At 37.3% G+C, this 8,304-nt stretch overlaps 1 long non-coding RNA gene across 2 annotated transcripts; it reads right to left on the bottom strand.

Annotated features, from left to right (window-relative positions):
- Positions 1-987: 987 nt before the first annotated feature.
- LOC104092608 (uncharacterized) lies at positions 988-3,204 on the bottom strand. 2 transcript variants are annotated; one of them, XR_685474.4, is made up of 2 exons: positions 2,732-3,204; positions 988-1,392 (listed from the first exon to the last, which is right to left on the bottom strand). It is a non-coding gene; the product is annotated as an uncharacterized lncRNA (long non-coding RNA). The 2 variants fall into 2 exon arrangements; XR_001968538.3 differs by having other exon boundaries at positions 988-1,592.
- Positions 3,205-8,304: the final 5,100 nt, after the last annotated feature.

Below are 8,304 nucleotides of genomic sequence, written 5' to 3' on the forward strand. Positions count from 1 at the left end.
AATCTAGATTATTGCATATTTAGGCATTTTATGCATTTTTACTTTTATTTGCTTATTGTTATTTTTAAAAGAGTTATGAAACTAATCTTGAACAAGTCGCGTTGTCGCACACTTATTGTTTGTATGTATTGAAAGATCATGCCACGCATACATACTCATGATTTAACAACACGTTTATTTATTATTTTAAGTTATAGGATCAAGGCACGTAGACGCACGCTTGAATTTTGGGATTACATATCACGTTTATTTATTATTTTAAGTTTAGGATCAAGGTACGTAGACGCACGCTTGAATTTTGGGATTACATATCACAGTTGTGCCACGGAAATAATACCCACAACTATAAAAATTTACTATTAATTGAAGCGCGCCTAAAGCAACTAGCGATGTTTATTCTTCCTAGCTTGAGATTATTGTGAGGCCAAGAATTGTGGAATTTATTGGTTGATTAGGGGTGGAGTTTAGACTATTGGTAAGTTAGTTTGTTAAAAAAAATATTTTACGCCTGTTAGGATTTTAAAGGATTATTAGCAATCTGTCTACTATGAAAAAGACTATGAATTGAACTAAAGTAGACTAAAACTATGGTTTAGATATATTGCATATTTGATAGGAGCGTGAGGTTTATCGGACTTGGTGTAGCAATGGAGGCATTTAAGAAAAAACGAACCAACGATTAGTTCTGAATTTATGAATAAAATCGAACTTGCAGGGTTAGAGGTGAATCATTTACACACAACCGAGTTCAACCAATTTATCATATACTTCCAAGCCCAAATAGCCCAGAAATCTTAGAGTCAACAGACTCATCTAGAAAAACAAATGAGGCCCATATGACCTTCAGAAGCCTGATCTTAATTCAGGGGTCCAATCGAACCCCTTTACGCTAATAGTCCTATGATTTTGCGATCGTTGGCCAAACATCATCAATTGATTTCGTTTAATTACGAGTTTCAATGGCCGGCTCTACTGATAAAATTACACTTTGCAAAATATCTTTCCATAATAAAATGTGAAGCAGTATAATTACAATCATCCAGATAATTATCATGTCAAAATTTATAGGAACTCTTACATAAACAAACGCCTAATTTCGTCTTTCAGAATCAAACAAGCAAGTTTCCTAACTAACCACTCTAAAGTCAAATCCCTCACATTCTTCACATCCAGGCGTACCTATTCTCTTTTTCTGCACCGTTATGACTCCGGCATAGATTTGATTAAAGCCTTTAACAATATACTAATCCTCAAACGTACAAACATCACTTCTATGCTAGAGATCTATCCATCACAATTAATCTTTTGGTTCTGGAAGTGCAAATCTGACCCATAGATGGTCAGATCTAAAAGTGAGAACCTTCCACTGGAATTTTCATCTACTAAAACAACCTTTAAGGCATAGTGTAAGCATTAGAAATCGGAAACTTTCACAATATAGAAATTACAGCATCCAAAACTATGAACTGATAACAACAAATCAAACCTTAAAGTTCATAGTAGATCAAACACATATGCTTTCAGATCTTTATTGAGAGGCAAAGAATAAACACATGCTGCTTCAATGGACGAGTTTTCCTAATTTTAGTAACCTATTTCATTCACAATAGTTGTCAATGAACTTATAGCCTTTATTTTGAACATTAAAAGAGCATTCAACACATATTATAGTAACAAAATTTAAGTTCGAATAAATCAGCAAAGACCAAAAATAAACTGACACTTTCCATCATTCATAACAACAATAGGTACAAAGGTTTTTGTGTTTACCTATAGCAAGATAAATCATTGAAAATGGCCAAATAAAGGCTAAAAGAGAAAGGATGGAGCTAAGCAACAAAATTCAACAACATCAGGCAAATAGAGTACTAGATCACAGTCAGTTCTTGAAGCTCAGAGAAAAAGAGATTGAAAACTCGAGAATCAGCGAAAAACCAATAGCAAACTCCTAATCTTTTCTTAGCTCTTCAAAATCCTTCAAACCCCCTTTTTATTTCTATGTTTCTTGGATCTCAGCCTTTAGTGACTTCAAGGGAAGAATACTATTTCTTGCAACGGCTGACTGCGTTTAAAGATGAGTGTATAATGGGCTTATATAGATCCCATGCCCTAGGGTTCCCTCCATTTCCCCTCTCTTACTTATTTTTCCCCTAGCCAATCACAAGACTAGTTTTTTATTCTCGGCTTTTATTAGTTACAGAAGATTCTTCTTAGTTATTTTCCCATGTTATCACAAATTCTCATGTACCTATCTAATTGCAGTTGACTCACCCTCTTCTAGAACCTTCTTTTCATTTTTCCTTTAGTTCTTTTCCCCTTATACCCTTAGGCGACCTTTGAGGGGCTCGGTCAAGCTAGATCGAGCTTTGGGATTACAAGTTAAGCCCATGTAGACCAAATGAAGGTCCAACATGAATTACTAAACCACCTAAAGCCCTTTAGTACATCCCAGAAACCTAATTAGCACCCCATATCTACAAATCCTATTTGATCATCTAAAAATAAAAGTCAACCAAACATTATCAGTCAAAGATAAATTAGCCACTTGAAAGTTAACTAAAACATGCCAACTAACTCATGCAACAGTTAATTAAGTTATGAAAGTGAATTAATACCTAATCACTCATGCATGCTATTTTGTTTAAACAAAATAGAAGGAACTAAAATTAAAGTAAAGAAACAAAAACAGAAAAATAAAGAAAGAAAAAGAAATAGAGAGGTAAGAGAATACCCATCAAGGTGGAGCCAAAAATGGGAGGATTCAAATGGTGGCCGACTCGGCATAATCCGACCACCAATGGACCTTTTTCTAGGAGATCCACCTTGAAATTCTATGTCCTGGTGGATCTTCCTAGAGTAAGGCTACTGTGGGTTCGATGGGGACGGAGACGAAGGAATTGATCGATTTTGGCCGGTTATCAGTGAGTTGACCGGCGTCGATGGCTGTGAAACTTCACAAGACCAGCATCAATCTAAAGATCTTCGTGAGATTGATCGACTGATGTAGGTTTTGTTGCCATCAAGGCCTATGTTTGGTATAAAATCAAAAAGGGGCCAAAGGGCTAGGGTTTCAAATTTCGTGGCTAGATTCGTGGATTCTGGTTGAGATTCAAAAGATACTGGTATGAGATTTGAAGAGAGGAGAGCAAGGAGAAGCAGGTTCTGAAATTGGGCGCCGGGGTTTTGGAAGTGAGTTTGTTTGAGAATAAAGGTCCGACCTTTACATTTTAATTTTATTAAAATTGAAATTGGACAAAAATGACGTAGTTTTGGCTCGCAACTACATCGCTTTGATCTTTGAATTGAATGCGGGGCAAATCGGGCATTGAAAGTGGACTTGGAGCGGGTATTTCTTGTAATAATAGGCCAAATGAGCAGGCCCAGTCTGATCTAAATCCAAAACATGCCCTCTCCATCCTATTTAATTTGTAACCACATTTAAAATGTGTACAAACTAAAACCTATTTTCAATTCCAGCCTATATTGTCTAATAAAACTATTTTATCAAAATTATATAAATTATCCTAATTGACTATTAATCATACCAATTATATTTCTAAAAATGCAAAATAACTAAATGCACATATTTTTGGGTAATTTTGTGATTTAAAGTGTGCCTGATGATGCCAAAAAATGCATATAAATCTACAAATGCTATAAAATGTAAACAAACAAATAAATAAAGGATCCTAAAACTTCTATAAAAAGTTAAAATAATTTAAAAAACTAATTTGAAGTATTTTTAGGAATAATTTTGCATGGGGCAAAAATTATGAGCTCACAAGGGGGACTCCATGTGTTGCGGATCGGATCAAGTAAAGCAGCTCTCCACAGAGTCTCCAAATATGCTCCTATTCAACTGGATGGGTACCACAAGTACTTGCCTCACAACCTGCTAAAAAATATATAGAAGTGTAGTACGAGTACAACACCATGGTACTCAGTAAGTATCAAGTCTAGCCTCGAAGAACTAGGGGTAAGAGGTCGATATCGACACTTATTAACAGTTTAATAATCAGGCAGAAGCATAAATGAGATATGAAATAAGGCATGGAATCATCAAATAAGTACGAAAGCAAGAAGCACAGTGTATATGGAATTTAGGCATGCTTAACATATATAGGAGGTCAAATGAGGTGTCAAATACCTCAATCCTCGCACAAAAACATGATGCAAATCAATCAACATTTATATAAAGAGTCTATGATATGTAAATATGCATGTCAGGATCCCTTTTCAAAGGTCACAACACAAATCCATGTGCCTGACACAGGCCACGTGTCAAAACTAAGCACCAAATCTGAATGCCTATGCTCATAGGGACCAAAGTAACATGGGTAATCACCTAAATCTAGAGAGACGAATGCACATCCAAGCGTTAATCATTTTACAATTAGTGATCAATAATAGATATCCGTTCATAATACCATAGTGCCAAATTCCTCTACTTTTCACAATATCCTATTCTCCAGCTCATGCATATGTGTATGAAATAATATGATTAAGAAGCAACAGACATAACAATAGAGACGCGGATAAAAGCTCATATGGCTAAACGATGACTATGACTAATCATGTAACTCAAATTATCTCAACAATTCAATAAGTAATTTTAACATTCAAAAAGTCTTTTCATAACATTTAACATGAATAAATTAAGCCATATAACCACCAATCATGAATCAAATAAGGTAAGTGTATGACTACGACTTAGTAAGAAAGCTCAACATGCCAAAATGATCCTTTATGCCCAATTCAACAAGTCATAATCTTAAGCATGCTTCTAAGACATAACTATGAAGCATCACGTAGTCATATAATCAACGAAAAATGGATAATAAATTCACATAGTCCAAACAAAATATATCATAACCCAAACTCTACTAGGTATTGTCATAACCTAGCTACGCATATACGCACATCACCTCGGATATACGTGGCTCCTGAATCAAGTAACAGGTAGCAGATAGATCACCTATATGAAGAATTTTCTCTTACAAGGATAGACAACAGACTTACCTCCACATTTCTTTTCCTTTCAAATCCACCTCCAAACGACTCGAATCTAGTCAAATAGTACTTAAATAAGTCAAATAATGCTATTGAAATTAACTCCAAACAATAAAGCTTCAATTTTTAATAAAAAATATACAAAAGTCAACCCGCGCCCCACATGATCAAAACTCGAGTATTGGAATAGATCCCGACTATCCATCACCTCACGAGTCCAAATACATGATTAGATTCCAAAACGGAGTCTAAATCGGCACTCAAAACCCCAAATTACACACTTTTAGGTTTTAGATAAAATCCCCAAAATTTCACTTTAAAATTTCATGTTTAGGTATAGAAATCCATGTGAATCAAGAGATATAATTAAACCCAAGTGGAATTTACTTACTCCCAAAATTATGGTGAAAATCTCTTCCAAAATCACTTTTTGCCGAGCTCCAAAACTCAAAATAATGAAAAAGAGTCAAAACTCGAAATATGACATGACGTCAAGCATTTTCGCTGTGCCCAAAATGTCCGCATTTGCGAGCACCGCTTCTGTGACTAAAGCCTCGCATCCACGAGCTCCCTTTCACCAGCCAGACATCGCACATGTGACACACAATCTGCATTTGCAGAATCATAGTGCGCACACTCACTCGCAAGCGCGACAATGTATATTCTCCAGGACCTCTGTATGTGCGGTCCCCATCCTAGGAATGCCTTCGCAGGCGCATATTATTCCTCACAGGTTCGACCCTTGCACCTGCGCACCTCCCTTCACCGGTGCGATGCACCAGAACCAACAACATCAACAACTCCTAAATGGTCTAGAACTATCCCAAAATGCACCCGAGCCCCCATCCAATCCTACCAACAAGTTCGAATACATAATCCAAATTTATCCAAAGATTCAAAACACCACAAACAACATCAAAACCAAGAATCGAAGATCAAAATCCATTCTTTAATTTCCAAACTTCCTAACTTCGCCAAACACATTTGAATCATGCATAAACATTCCGGATTTCAACCAAACTTCGCACACAAGTTCTATTAAAAAGAATAAATCTCTCCAAAGTCCCAGAACACCAATCGGAACCCGATAACGTCAAAGTCAACTATCGATCAAACCTATAAACTCTCCAATTCTTCAAATTGCCAACTTTCGGCAAATAGAGCCAAAACCTTCTAGGAACCTCCAAATCGTATTTTGAACATATGCAAAAGTCCAAAATCACCATAAAAACCTATTGGAACCATCAAATCACTAATTCGAGGTCGTCTACTCAAAAGTTCAACCTTGGTCAACTATTACAATTTAAGCTACCAAAAATAGAACTAAGCATTCCAATTCACTCTCAAACCTTCCCGAAACCAAACCAACCATTCCCGCAAGTCATAAAATATCAAACAAACATACAATAAGTATCAAATAGGGGGAACATGGCTCTCATACACAAAAATGACCGGCCGGGTCGTTACATTCCCCTTTTTAAAACAAACTTCATCCTTAAACGGGTTTAAAATCATAGCTGGAATGCCAAAAAGATGAGAATATCTGCTCTGCATATCATGTTCGGTCTCCCAAGTCGCTTCCTCGACCGGTTGACCTCTCTATTGAACCTTCACTAATGAAATCTCTTTCGACCTCAACTTATGAACATGCCTATCTAGAATGGCCACTGCCTCTTCCTCATAAACCAGATTCTCATCTAACTGCATTGAACTGAAATCAAACACATGTGACTGGTCTTCATAATACTTTCGAAGCATGGAAACATGAAATACCAGGTGAACTCCTGACAAACTAGGTGGAAATACAAGCCTGTAAGACACCTCACCAACTCTCTCTAGAACCTCAAATGGGCCACTAAACCGAGGGCTCAACTTGTCCTTCTTCCCAAATCTCATCGCGCCCTACATAGGCGAAACTCTAAGAAGAACCTTTTCACCTTCCATAAAAGCCACATCGCAAACCTTCCTATCAGTATAACTTTTCAACCCGGACTGCATTGTACAAAGATGCTCCTAAATTAACTTCACCTTTTCAAAGCATCACGAACCAAATATGTACCCAAGAACCTAGCCTCACCAAGCTCAAACCAACTAATCGGAGAATGACACTGACTCCTATATAAGGCCTCATACGGAGCCATCTAGATAATGGACTGGTTATTGTTGTTGTAAAAAAACTTCGCAAATGGTAGAAACTGATCCCAATGGTCTCCAAAATCAATAACATAGGTTCTAAACATATCCTCAAGGATATGAATGGTCATCTTGGACTGGCCATCCAATTACAAGCCCAAGTATCGCTGAACAACTCTCCAAAAGTGCAATGTGAATTGGGCACCCCGATCCGAGATGATAAAAACAAGCACCCCATGCAAATGGACAATCTCTTTGATGTAGATCTGAGCCAACTTCTCTGAAGTGTAAGAAGTCATGACCGGAATAAAATGCGCAGACTTAGTTAGTCTGTCCACAATGGACCAAACAACATCAAACTTCCTCAAGGTCCGTGGTAATCATACCGTAGAGTCCGTAGTAATCTGCTCCCATTTCCACTCCGGTATCACTATCTGTCAAACCACCCGGTTTCTGATGCTCTTACTTTACATGTTGACAATTTAGACACCGCGAAACATGTCTAACAATGTCTTTCTTCATCCTCTGCCACCAATAATGCTTCTTTAAGTCGCGATCATCTTCGTAGAACCTAGATAGAGCTTCCTCAAGAAGCAACTTCCACAAGCCATCCATATTAGAAATGCAAATCCGACCCTGAAGTCACAATACACCATCATCACCAATGACCACCTATTTAGCACCATCTTGCAACACCATGTCCTTAAGGATAAGAAAATGAGAATCATCATACTAGCGAGCCTTAATGCGCTCAAACAAGGACGACTGTGCAACAACCAAGCAAGAATTCTACTAGGCTAAAAAATATCCAACCTCATGAATCTATCGGCTAAAGCCTGAACATCCATAGCCAATGGCCTCTCCATATCTAGAATAAATTCCAAACTCCCCATGCTCTCCACCTTTCTACTCAAGTCATCCGCTACCACATTCGCCTTACCCGGATGATACAAGATAGTGATATCATAATCTTTCAACAACTCCAACTATCTTTGCCGCCTCAAATTCAAATCCTTTTGCTTGAAAAAATGCTGAAGACTCCGATGATCAGTGTAAACCTTACATGACACACCATACAAGTAATACCTCCAAAATCTTGAGCGCGTGCACAATAGCTGCTAACTCTAAATCATGAACCAGATAATTCTTCTCATGGGGCTT

The sequence above is a fragment of the Nicotiana tomentosiformis genome, chromosome 4 (assembly GCF_000390325.3).
Source record: "Nicotiana tomentosiformis chromosome 4, ASM39032v3, whole genome shotgun sequence".
Taxonomy (NCBI): Eukaryota; Viridiplantae; Streptophyta; class Magnoliopsida; order Solanales; family Solanaceae; genus Nicotiana; species Nicotiana tomentosiformis.